Here is a 14240-nt window from a genome sequence, read left to right as displayed (position 1 = left end):
GAGCTTCGTCCTAGAGAGTAACACAGCTGCGGCCTCCATATGAAAGCCCTCCACAGAGACAATTACTTTGTATCCGACGCACTACTGCCCATTTACTAAAACCCTCGCACTCTTCTAAGAAGGATGTGACACTGAAATTACGTCGAGATTAAATACTATATGCTCCAGGGTGGGTTTCACACTAGAGAGTAACATGGCTGCGGCCTCCACACGAATGCCATCCTCGGAAACATGAATTTTGTATCCGACGCACTACTGCTCATTTACTGAAAACCTCGCACTCTTATAATAAAGATGCGACACAGAAATTGCGTCGAGATTAAATACTATATGGTCCAGGTTGGGTTTTACACTGGAGAGTAACACGGCTGCGGTGTCCACATGAAAAGCCCTCCTCAGCGACAATTATTTTGTATCCGACGCACAAATGCCCATTTACTGAAACCCTCGCACTCTTCTTATAAGGATGCGACACAGAAATAGCGTCGAGATTAAATACTATGGGCGCCAGGGTGAGTTATATCCTAGAGAGTAACACGGCTGCGGCCTGCACATGAAAGGCCTCCTCGGAGACATGTAGTTTGTATCCGAAGCAATACTGCCCATTTCTGAAACCCTCGCACTCTTCTAATAAGGATGCGACAAATAAATTGCGTCGGGATGAATTACTATAGGCGACAGGGCGAGTTTTATCCTAGAGAGTAACGCGGCTGCGGCCTCCACATGATAGCCCTCTTGTTAGACATGATGTATGTATTCGACGCACTACTGCCCATTTACTGAAACGCTCGCACTCTTCTAATAGGGATGTGAAACAGAAATTGCGTCGAGATTAATTACTGTAGGCTGCCGGTCGGGTTTTATGCTAGAGAGGAAAACGGCTGCGGCCTCTGCATGGATAGCCTCCTCGGAGCCATATTGTTTGTATCCACCGCACTACTGCCCTTTTACTGAAACCCTCGCACTCTTCTAATAAGGATGCGACACGAAATTGCGTCGTGATTAAATACTGCAGGCCCCAGGGCGGGCTTAACCTAGTGAGTAACACGGCTATGGCCTCCACATGAGAGCCCTCCTCGGAGACATGTAGTTTGTATCCGACGCACTACTGCCCATTTACTGAAACCCTCATACTGTTCTATTAAGGATTCAACACAGAAATTGCGTCGAGATTAAATACTGTAGGCGCCAGATCGGTTTTTATCTTTGAGCATAACAGGGCTGCGACCTCCACATGAAAGCGGACCTCAGAGACATGTAGTTTGTATCCGACACACTACTGGCCATTTACTGAATCCCTGGCACTCTTTTAATAAGGATGCGACACAAAAATTGCGACGAGATTAAATACTATAGGCTCCAGGGAGAGTTTTATGCTAGAGAGTAACACGGCTGTGGCCTCCACTTGAAAGCTCTTCTGGGAGTCCTGTAGTTTTCATTCGACGCAATATTATTCACTTACTGTAACCCTCGCACACTTCTACTGAGGATGCGACTTAGAAATTGCGACGAGATTAAATGCTATAGGCTTCAGGGCGAGTTTTATCACAGAACATAACATGGCTTTGGCGTCCTCATGAAAGCCCTACTCAGAGGCATATAGTTTTTATCCAACGCACTACTGTCCACTCACTGAAACCCTATCACTCTTCAAATCAGGATGTGACACAGAAATTGCGTCGACATAAATACTATAGGCTAGAGGGCTAGTTACATCCTAGAGAGTAACATGGCTACGACCTCTACATGAAAGCCACCCTCGGAGACATGTGATTTGTATCCGACGCACTACTGCCGATTTACTGAAGCCCTCGCACACTTCTAATAAGAAAGAGACTCAGAATTCGCGTCGAGATTAAATTCTATAAGCAGAAGGGCCTTGCTCGGATACATATTATTTGTCTCCGACTCACTACATCCCAATTACTGAAACCGTCGCACACTTCTAATATGGATGCGACACAGAAATTGCGTCGTGTTTAAATACTATACGCTACAGAACGGGTTTCATCTTAGGGAGTAACACGGCTGGGGCCTCTACATGAAAGCCCCCCTCGGAGACATGTAGTTTGTATCCTACGCACTACTGCCCATGTACTGAAACCCTCGAACTTTTCTAATAAGAATGTGACGTAGAAGTTGCGTCGACATTAAATACTATAGGCTCCAGGGCGGGTATTATCCTACGGAGTAACACGGCTGAGGCCTCCACATTAAAGCACTCCTCAAAGACAATGAGTTTGTATCCGACGCACTACTGCCTATTTACTGAAACCCTCGCACTATCCTAATAAGGTTGGGACACAGAAATTGCATCGATATTAAATACTATAGGCTCCAGGGTGGATTTATCCTAGATAGTAACACGGCTGCGGCGTCCACATGAAAGCCCTCCTCGAAGCCATATAGTTTGTATCCGAAGCAATATTCAGCAATTACTGTAACCGTCGCACCCTTCTAGTGAGGATGCGACACAGAAATTGTATCGAGGTTAAATACTGTAGACTCCGGGGCGGGTTTTATCCTAGAGAGTTACACGTCTGCAGGCTTCACATTAAAGCTCTCTTGGGAGTCTTCTAGTATGTATCCGTCGCCCTAATGCCCACTACTTGAAACCCACAGACACTTCTACTAAGGAAGTGACACAGAAATTGCGTCGAGGTTATGTACAATAGACGCCAGGCCGGATTTTATTGTAGAGAGTAAAACGGCTGCGGCCTCCACATGAAAGCCCTCCTCGGAGACATATAGTTTTTATCCGAAGCAATATTCAGCATTTACTGTAACCCTCACACCATTCTAGTGAGGATACGACACAGAAATTGTATTGACATAAAATACTATAGGCTCCAGGGCGTGTTATATCCTAGAGAGTAACATGGCTGCAGCCTCCACATGAAAGTTCACCTGGGAGTCTTCTAGTTTGCATCCGTCGCACTACGGCCCATTTCTTGAATTCCTCGCACACTTCTACTAAGGATGTGACACAGAAATTGCGTCGAGATTAAGTACTATTGCCGCCAGGGCGTGTTTTATCCTAGAGCGTAAGACGGCTGCGGTCTCCATATGAAAGCCCCCCTTGGAGAAATGTAGTTTGTATCCGACGCACTACTGCCCATTTACTGAAACCTCCTACTCTTCTAATAAGGATGTGACACAGAAATTTCGTCGATATTAAATACTATACGCTGTAGGTTGCGTTTTGTACTAGAGGTTAAACGGCTGTGGCCTCCACATGAAAGCCCTCCTGGGAGACATACAGTTTGTTTCCGACGCGCTACTGCCAACTTACTGAAACACTCGCACTCTTCTAATAAGGATGCTACACAGAAATTGCATTGTGATTAAATACAATGGGCTACCGGGCAGGTTTTGTACTTGGTAGTAAAATGGATGCGGCTTCCACGTTAAAGCTCTCCACGGGGACCTGTAATTTTATCAACGCACTACTGCCCATTTACTGAAACCACCGCACTCTTGTAATAAGGATGCGACACCGAAATTGCGTCGACATTAAAGGCTATATGCTACAGGGCCGGTATTATACTAGAGAGTAAAACGGCTGCGGCTACAACATGAAAGCGCTCCTCGGAGACATATATTTTGTTGTTGTTGTTGTTGTTGTTGTTGTGGTCTTCAGTCCTGTGACTGGTTTGATGCAGCTCTCCATGCTACTCTATCCTGTGCAAGCTTCTTCATCTCCCAGTACCTACTGCAACCTACATCCTTCAGTATCTGTTTAGTGTATCCATCTCTTGGTCTCCCTCTACGATTTTTACCCTCCACGCTGCCCTCCAATACTAAACTGGTTGTCCCTTGATGCCTCAGAACATCTCCTACCAACCGATCCCGTCTTCTGGTCAAGTTGTGCCACAAACTTCTCTTCTCCCAATCCTATTCAATACTTCCTCATTAGTTATATGATCTACCCATCTAATCTTCAGCATTCTTCTGTAGCACCACGTTTCGAAAGCTTCTATTCTCTTCTTGTCCAAACTATTTATCGTCCATGTTTCACTTCCATACATGGCTACACTCCATACAAATACTTTCAGAAATGTCTTTCTGACACTTAAATCTATACTCGATGTTAACAAAGTTCTCTTCTTCAGAAACGATTTCCTTGCCATTGCCAGTCTACATTTTATATCCTCTCTACTTCGACCATCCTCAGTTATTTTGCTCCCCAAATAGCAAAACTCCTTTACTACTTTAAGTGTCTCATTTCCTAATCTAATTCCCTCAGCATCACCCGACTTAATTCGACTACAATCCATTATCCTCGTTTTGCTGTTGTTGAGGTTCATCTTATATCCTCCTTTCAAGACACTGTCCATTCCATTCAACTGATCTTCCAAGTCCTTTGCTGTCTCTGACAGAATTACAATGTCATCGGCGAACCTCAAAGTTTTTATTTCTTCTCCATGGATTTTAATACCTACTCCGAATTTTTCTTTTGTTTCCTCTACTGCATGCTCAATATACAGATTGAACAACATCGGGGAGAGGCTACAACCCTGCCTTACTCCCTTCCCAATCACTGCTTCCCTTTCATGTCCCTCGACACTTATAACTGCCATCTGGTTTCTGTACAAATTGTAAATAGCCATTCGCTCGCTGTATTTTACCCCTGCCACCTTTAGAATTTGAAAGAGAGTATTCCAGTCAACATTGTCAAAAGCTTTCTCTAAGTCTACAAATACTAGAAACGTAGGTTTGCCTTCCCTTAATCTTTCTTCTAAGATAAGTCGTAAGGTCAGTATTGCCTCACGTGTTCCAGTGTTTCTACGGAATCCAAACTGACTTTCCCCGAGGTTGGCTTTTACTAGTTTTTCCATTCGTCTGTAAAGAATTCGTGTTAGTATTTTGCAGCTGTGACTTATTAAACTGGTAGTTCGGTAATTTTCACATCTGTCAACACCTCCGTTCTTTTGGATTGGAATTAATATATTCTTCTTGAAGTCTGAGGGTATTTCGTCTGTTTCATACATCTTGCTCACCAGATGGTAGAATTTTGTCAGGACTGGCTCTCCCAAGGCCGTCAGTAGTTCCAATGGAATGTTGTCTACTCCGGGGGTTTGTTTCGACTCAGGTCTTTCAGTGCTCTGTCAAACTCTTCACGCAGTATCGTATCTCCCATTTCATCTTCATCTACATCCTCTTCCATTTCCATAAGATTGTCCTCAATTACATCGCCCTTGTATAGACCCTCTATATACTCCTTCCACCTTACTGCTTTCCCTTCTTTGCTGAGAACTGGGTTTCCATCTGAGCTCTTGATATTCATACAAGTCGTTCTCTTATCTCCAAAGGTCTCTTCAATTTTCCTGTAGGCAGTATCTATCTTACCCCTAGTGAGATAAGCCTCTACATCCTTACATTTGTCCTCTAGCCATCCCTGCTTAGCCATTTTGCACTTCCTGTCGATCTCATTTTTGAGACGTTTGTATTCCTTTTTGCCTGCTTCATTTACTGCATTTTTATATTTTCTCCTTTCATCAATTAAATTCAATATTTCTTCTCTTACCTGAGGATTTCTACTAGCCCTCGTCTTTTAACCTACTTGATCCTCTGCTGCCTTCACTACTTCATCCCTCAAAGCTACCCATTCATCTTCTACTGTATTTCTTTCCCCCATTCCTGTCAATTGTTCCCTTATGCTCTCCCTGAAACTCTGTACAACCTCTGGTTCTTTCAGTTTATCCAGGTCCCATCTCCTTAAATTCCCAGCTTTTTGCAGTTTCTTCAGTTTTAATCTACAGGTCATAACCAATAGATTGTGGTCAGAGTCCACATCTGCCCCTGGAAATGTCTTACAATTTAAAACCTGGTTCCTAAATCTCTGTCTTACCATTATACAGGGTGATTCAAAAAGAATACCACAACTTTAGGAATTTAAAACTCTGCAACGACAAAAGGTAGAGCTAAGCACTATCTGTCGGTGAATTAAGGGAGCTATAAAGTTTCATTTAGTTGTACATTTGTTCGCTTGAGGCGCTGTTGACTAGGCGTCAGCGTCAGTTGATGCTAAGATGGCGACCGCTCAACAGAAAGCTTTTTGTGTTATTGAGTACGGCAGAAGTGAATCGACGACAGTTGTTCAGCGTGCATTTCGAACGAAGTATGGTGTTAAACCTCCTGATAGGTGGTGTATTAAACGTTGGTATAAACAGTTTACAGAGAATGGGTGTTTGTGCAAAGGGAAAAGTTCTGGACGGCCGAGAACGAGTGATGAAAATGTAGCACGCATCCAGCAAACATTTGTTCGCAGCCCAGGAAAATCGACTCACAGAGCTAGCAGAGAGCTGCAAATTCCACAATCAACTGTATGGAGAGTCCTACGAAAAAGGTTAGTTATGAAACCTTATCGTCTGAAATTGGTTCAAGCACTGTCTGCAGCCCGTGACAGAGCACTTCATCACTGGCCTCCAAGAAGATCTGATCTTACCCCCTGCGATTTTTTCTTATGGGGGTATGTTAAGGATATGGTGTTTCGGCCACCTCTCCCAGCCACCATTGATGATTTGAAACGGGAAATAACAGCAGCTATCCAAACTGTTACGCCTGATATGCTACAGAGACTGTGGAACGAGTTGGAGTATCGGGTTGATATTGTTCGTGTGTCTGGAGGGGGCCATATTGAACATCTCTGAACTTGTTTTTGAGTGAAAAAAAACCTTTTTAAATACTCTTTGTAATGATGTATAACAGTAGGTTATATTATGTTTCTTTCATTAAATACACATTTTTAAAGTTGTGGTATTCTTTTTGAACCACCCTGTATAATCTATCTGATACCTTTTAGTATCTCCAGGGTTCTTCCATGTGTACAACCTTCTTTCATGATTCTTAAACCAAGTGTTAGCTATGATGATGTTGTGCTCTGTGCATAATTCTACCAGGCGGCTTCCTCTTTCATTTATTAGCTCCAATAAATATTCACCTACTATGTTTCCTTCTCTCCCTTTTCCTACACTCGAATTCCAGTCACCCATGACTATTAAATTTTCGTATCCCTTCACTATCTGAATAATTTCTTTTATTTCATCATACATTTCTTCAATTTCTTCGCCATCTGCAGAGGTAGTTGGCATATAAACTTGTACTACTGTAGTAGGTGTGGGCTTCGTATCTATCTTGGCCACAATAATGCGTTCACTATGCTGTTTGTAGTAGCTTACCCACATTCCCATTTTCCTGTTCATTATTAAACCTACTCCTGCATTACCCCTATTTGATTTTGTGTTTATAACCCTGTAGTCACCTGACCAGAAGTCTTGTTCTTCCTGCCACCGAACTTCACTAATTCCCACTATATCTAACTTCAACCTAGCCATTTCCCTTTTTAAATTTTCTAACCTACCTGCCCGATTAAGGGATCTGACATTCCACGCTCCGATCCGTAGAACGCCAGTTTTCTTTCTCCTGATAACGACATCCTCATGAGTAGTCCCCGCCCAGAGATCCGAATGGGGGACTATTTTACCTCCGGAATATTTTACCCAAGAGGACGTCATCATCATTTAATCATACAGTAAAGCTGCCATTCGCAGTACCAGCACAGCAAGGCCGTTTTGGTTATTGTTACAAGGCCAGATCAGTCAATCATCCAGACTGTTGCCCTTGCAACTACTGAAAAGGCTGCTGCCCCTCTTCAGGAACCACACGTTTGTCTGGCCTCTCAACAGATACCCCTCCATTGTGGTTGCACCTACGGTACGGCTATCTGTATCGCTGAGGCACGCAAGTCTCCCCACCAACGGCAAGGTTCATGGACAGGATATATATAGTTTGTATAGGATATATATAGTTTGTATCCGACGCAATATTCAGCATTTGGTGTAACCCTCGCACCTTTCTAGTGAGGATGCGACACAGAAATTGAATCGTGATTAAATACAATAGTCTCCAGGCTGGGTTCCTTCCTAGAGAGTAACACGGGTGCGGCCTCCACATGAAGCATTACTCGGAGACAAATAGTTTGTATCCGAAGCAATATTCAGCATTTACTGCAACCCTCGCCCCCTTCTAGTGAGGATGCGACACAGAAATTGCATCGAGATTATACACTATAGGCTCCAGGGCGGATTTTATCCTAGAGAGTAACTAGGCTGGCACCTCCACATGAAAGCGCTCCTCGGAGACATATAGTTTGTATCCGATGCACTACTGCCAATTTATTTAAACCTTCGCACTCTTCTACTAAAGATGTGACACAGAAATCGCGTGTAGGTTAAATACTATAGGCGCCAGGGCGTGTTTTATCTCAGATAGTAACACGGCTGTGGCCTTAACATGAAAAACCTCCTCGTAGACATATAGTTTGTATCCGACGCAATATTCAGCACTTACTGTAACCCTCGCACCCTTCTACTAAAGATACGACACAGAAATTGTGTCGAGAGTAAATACTATAGGCTCCAGAGCGGGTTTTATCCTAGAGAGTAAAACGGCTGTTGCCTCCACATTAAAGCCCTTCTCGGAGACATATAGTTTGTATCCGACCCACTACTGCCCATTTACTGAAACCCTCGCACTATTCTAATAAGGTTGCGACACAGGAAATGCGTCGAGATTTTATACTGAAGGCTCCAGGGCGGGTTTTATCCTAGAGAGTAACACGGCTGCGGGCTCCACATGAAAGACCTCCTCGGAGATTTAAAGTTTGTATCCGACGCACTACTGCCCAATTACTGAAACCCTCGTACTCTTCTAATAAGGATGTGACACAGAAATTGGTTCGAAATTAAATACTAAAAGCTACAGAGCTCCTTTTGTCCTAGAGAGTAAAACGGTTGTGGCCCCCACATGAAAGCCCTCCTCAGAGACATATAGTTTGTATACGACGCACTATTTCATCTTTACTGAAACCCTCGCACTCTTCTAATAAGGATGCGACACAGAAATTGCGTAGAAATTAAATACGATAGTCTACAGCGTGTGTTTCGTCCTAGTGCGTAACACGACTGCGGCCTCCACATGAAAGCCCTCCTCGGAGACATATAGTTTGTATCCGACGCGCTACTGCCCATTTACTGAAACCCTCGCACTCTTCTACAGTGTGTAAACTTTTAGATGGCAGACCTCTCCCTAGTCCTGAATCGGTAGAAGTCGGTAAATGTCGGGAGGCTTCGGTAGGCACGCAGTTTCGACTGCTGCCAACATTACGTAGCTGACTGTGTTGTACAAGGTAGCCATTGTCGTCTGCTTCGTTATTGTTTTGCGCTGTACTGTTCTGCGTGGTTTTATTGTGCAGTTGTGCTAAACATTATCAAATGTAGTGAAGAGGCAGTTGCTTGCCCATTTCGGGAGTCGGCCAACAACCCCTATCGGTAGACCTACGGCTAAAAGGAAACCAGTAATACGTAGCGATGCTCGCAAAATTATATTGCGTGTGATTGAATGATTCGAAAGGGAAAGGGAGCAGAAAAAATTGCTTCACCCCATTTACAAATCTTCAGTGAGAGCTGCTACATACACAGAACAAAGCATGCGTAGCATTGGAAGATTCAAATAGTTTTCCAAGAATGATCCTGGCGTATCACCACAAACGCCTGGCAAGAAAAGGTGAGTTTCCATTTCAGATATTTTGTTCGCGATCACTTTGAAGGAGCCCCCTATTTCGTCCGCATTACCTTATATTTCATTTTTCCTTGCTACTGTATTGCTTTGTATGTAAACACCACTGGTTTCTGTATTACTTCGAAACACATTCATATTACAGTACATTTCCAAATTCAAAAAAATACATGCAGTGCAGAAGGCATTTTCTTATAAATCTTTCTCTCTCTCTTAACTTAGGAAAAGAAGTGGAGAAATAGAAGTAATGATCGATGATTTCAACCAGCGTGTCATTCGCGACACGATACCGGAATTTTATTCAGTGTGGAAGATTGTGCCGAGCCTGCGAACACTGCTTCCAGTTTTGCACGACAAAATAGGCTGGAAGTGGAGTATTGTCTCGCTGAGAAAAGTACTTTTGTCTATCGGATTCATATGGCGTAGGGTGGAAAGCAAGAGGAATGTCTTGCTAGAATGTCCAGACACTGTGCACTGGCGATCTCGTTTCATTGTTGACATGACGAACTTCAGGGAAGCAGGCAGAGAAATATTTTATCTCGAAGAATCGTGGATCGATAATAACTTAACGTTTAATAAATGTTGGCAGATGAAGAGTGACTTACGTGAAGAGAGTATCGTTGGTGTCACAACATGGGGGAGCGCATAGTAGACAAACATATATACCTTCATATATATATATATATATATATATATATATATATATATATATACTCCTGGAAATGGAAAAAAGAACACATTGACACCGGTGTGTCAGACCCACCATACTTGCTCCGGACACTGCGAGAGGGCTGTACAAGCAATGATCACACGCACGGCACAGCGGACACACCAGGAACCGCGGTGTTGGCCGTCGAATGGCGCTAGCTGCGCGGCATTTGTGCACCGCCGCCGTCAGTGTCAGCCAGTTTGCCGTGGCATACGGAGCTCCATCGCAGTCTTTAACACTGGTAGCATGCCGCGACAGCGTGGACGTGAACCGTATGTGCAGTTGACGGACTTTGAGCGAGGGCGTATAGTGGGCATGCGGGAGGCCGGGTGGACGTACCGCCGAATTGCTCAACACGTGGGGCGTGAGGTCTCCACAGTACATCGATGTTGTCGCCAGTGGTCGGCGGAAGGTGCACGTGCCCGTCGACCTTGGGACCGGACCGCAGCGACGCACGGATGCGCGCCAAGACCGTAGGATCCTACGCAGTGCCGTAGGGGACCGCACCGCCACTTCCCAGCAAATTAGGGACACTGTTGCTCCTGGGGTATCGGCGAGGACCATTCGCAACCGTCTCCATGAAGCTGGGCTACGGTCCCGCACACCGTTAGGCCGTCTTCCGCTCACGCCCCAACATCGTGCACCCCGCCTCCAGTGGTGTCGCGACAGGCGTGAATGGAGGGACGAATGGAGACGTGTCGTCTTCAGCGATGAGAGTCGCTTCTGCCTTGGTGCCAATGATGGTCGTATGCGTGTTTGGCGCCGTGCAGGTGAGCGCCACAATCAGGACTGCATACGACCGAGGCACACAGGGCCAACACCCGGCATCATGGTGTGGGGAGCGATCTCCTACACTGGCCGTACACCACTGGTGATCGTCGAGGGGACACTGAATAGTGCACGGTACATCCAAACCGTCATTGAACCCATCGTTCTACCATTCCTAGACCGGCAAGGGAACTTGCTGTTCCAACAGGACAATGCACGTCCGCATGTATCCCGTGCCACCCAACGTGCTCTAGAAGGTGTAAGTCAACTACCCTGGCCAGCAAGATCTCCGGATCTGTCCCCCATTGAGCATGTTTGGGACTGGATGAAGCGTCGTCTCACGCGGTCTGCACGTCCAGCACGAACGCTGGTCCAACTGAGGCGCCAGGTGGAAATGGCATGGCAAGCCGTTCCACAGGACTACATTCAGCATCTCTACGATTGTCTCCATGGGAGAATAGCAGCCTGCATTGCTGCGAAAGGTGGATATACACTGTACTAGTGCCGACATTGTGCATGCTCTGTTGCCTGTGTCTATGTGCCTGTGGTTCTGTCAGTGTGATCATGTGATGTATCTGACCCCAGGAATGTGTCAATAAAGTTTCCCCTTCCTGGGACAATGAATTCACGGTGTTCTTATTTCAATTTCCAGGAGTGTATATAGATTTTAATGTACATGACGACTTCAGTTTCGTTTACGAACAACATTTAAAGCGAGTTTGACTTCCAAGCTTTTCGTCTGCTTTCGTATAAGAATGACGCGCAATTTGTAGTGCCAGCACTGCAACTGGTAAGCGTGCCTTGTCCCCCCCCCCCCCCGTCCCGCAACGCCGCCACTCCCCCCGCCAGCCAATGCTGACTTCCTCCTCTCCCCTCACAACTCACCCGTCTTACAGTTAACACTCTGTACTGAGGATGCGACACAGAAATTGGGTCGAGATTAAATACTATAGGCGCCAGGGCGGATTTTATCCTAGAGAGAAAACCGCCTGCGACCTCCACATGAAAAACCCTCCTTGGAGACATGTAGCTTGTATTTGACGCACTACTGCCCATTTACTGAAACCCTCACACCCTTCTACTAAGGATGCGACACAGAAATTGTGTAGAGATTAATTACTACAGATTACAGGTCGGGATTTATACTAGAGAGAAACACGGCTCCAGCCTCCACATGCAAGCCCACCTCGAAGACATACAGTTTGTATGCGACGCTCTACTGCCTATTTACTGACACCCCCCGCACTCTTCTAATAAGGATGCAACACAGAAATTGCGCCGAGGTTAAATACCATAGGCTCCAGGGCGAGTTATGTCCCAGAGATTAACACGGCTGCAGCATCCACATGAAAACACTCGTGGGAGTCATGTACTTTGTATCCGTCACACTACTGCCCATTCCTTGAAACCCTCGCACACCTCTACTAAGGAAGTGACCACAGAAATTGCGTCAACAATCAATACTATGGGCTCCATGGTGGGTTTTACCCTAGAGAGTAACAGGGCTGTGGCTTCCGCATAAAAGATTTCCTTGGAGACATGTAGTTTGAATCCAACGCACTACTGCCAATTTACTGAAACCTTCGCACTCCTCTAATAAGGATGTGACATAGAAATTGCGTCGGGATTAAATATTGTAGGCAACAGGGCTGGTTTTATCCAAGAGAGCAACACGGCAGCCGCCTCCACATGAAAGCTCTCCTGGGAGTCTTGTAGTTTGCATCCGCCGCAATATTCCTCTTTTACTGTAGCCCTCGCACCCTTCTACTGAGGATGCGACGAGGAAATTGCGTCGAGATTAAATACTATATGCTCCAGGTCGTGTTTTATCCTAGACAGTAAAACGGCTGCTGCCTCCACATAAAAGCCCTCCTCGGAGACATGTAGTTTGAATCCGACGCACTACTGCCAATTTACTGAAACCTTCGCACTCCTCTAATAACGATGTGACACAGAAATTGCATCGAGATTAAATACTGTAGGCAACAGGGCGGGTGTTATCCGAGAGAGTAACACAGCTGCAGCCTATACATGAAAGCACTCCTGGTAGTCTTGTAGTTTGCATCCGACGCAATATTCTCCTTTTACTGTAACGCTCGCACCCTTCTACTGATGATGCCATACAGATACTGCGTCGAGATTAAATATTATAGGCTCCAGGGCGGGTTTTATCCCAGAGAGAAAAATATCTGCGACCACCACATGAAAATCCTCCTTGGAGACATGTGGTTTGTATCCGACGCACTACTGCCCATTTACTGTGACCCTCGCACTCTTCTAATATGGATGCTACACTGAAATTGCTTGGAGTTTAAATTCAACAGGCGCCAGGGCGTGTTTTACCTTATAGAGTAAGCTGCGGCCACCACATGAAAGCTCTCGTCGGAGACATGTACTTTGTATCTGACGCACTACTGCCCATTTATTGAAACCCACGCACTCTTCTAGTAAGGATGCGACACAGAAATTGCGTCGAGATTAAATACTACAGGCGCCAGGGCGTGTTTTATCTTAGAGAGTAAAATGGCTGCGGCCTCCACACGATAACCCTCCTCGGAGACATGTTGTTTGTATCCGACGCACTAGTGCCTGTTAACTGAATACCTCGCACTCTTCGAATAAGGATGCGACACATTAATTGCGTCGAGATAATATACTATAGGCTACAGGGCGGGTTTTATACTAGGGAGTAACACGGCTGCAGCCTCCACATGAAAGCTGTCCTGCAGTATCCGTCACAGTACAGCACATTTCTTGATACCCTCGCACACTTCTACTAAGGATGCGACACAGAAATTTGCGTCGAGATTAAATACCATAGGCGCCAGGAAGGGTTTCATCCTAGAGAGTAAAACATCTGCGGCCTCCACATGAATGCCCACCTCGGAGACATGTAGTTTGTGTCCGACGCACTGTTGCCCATTTACTGAATCCCTCACACTCTTTTATTATTTTTTTTTTATGGCCTTCATTGGACCACTGTAGTCAAAAATACAAAGTTCTAAACAAGTTGTTACACATGGATACAATTTGGTTTGACAATAACTTAATATACAGTATTTAGGTAATATAATTATTAGAGGCTATTCTTATATGAAAGGTGTTTTGCTCTTCTGTCTGCCCAATATTTCTTCATTCTTTCAGATATTTTCTTTCTTTCTTCATCTGAGACAACTCTTCCTGT

The sequence above is a fragment of the Schistocerca nitens genome, chromosome 5 (genome assembly GCF_023898315.1).
Source record: "Schistocerca nitens isolate TAMUIC-IGC-003100 chromosome 5, iqSchNite1.1, whole genome shotgun sequence".
Taxonomy (NCBI): domain Eukaryota; kingdom Metazoa; phylum Arthropoda; class Insecta; order Orthoptera; family Acrididae; genus Schistocerca; species Schistocerca nitens.
Note: the sequence above shows the minus strand (reverse complement) of the source record.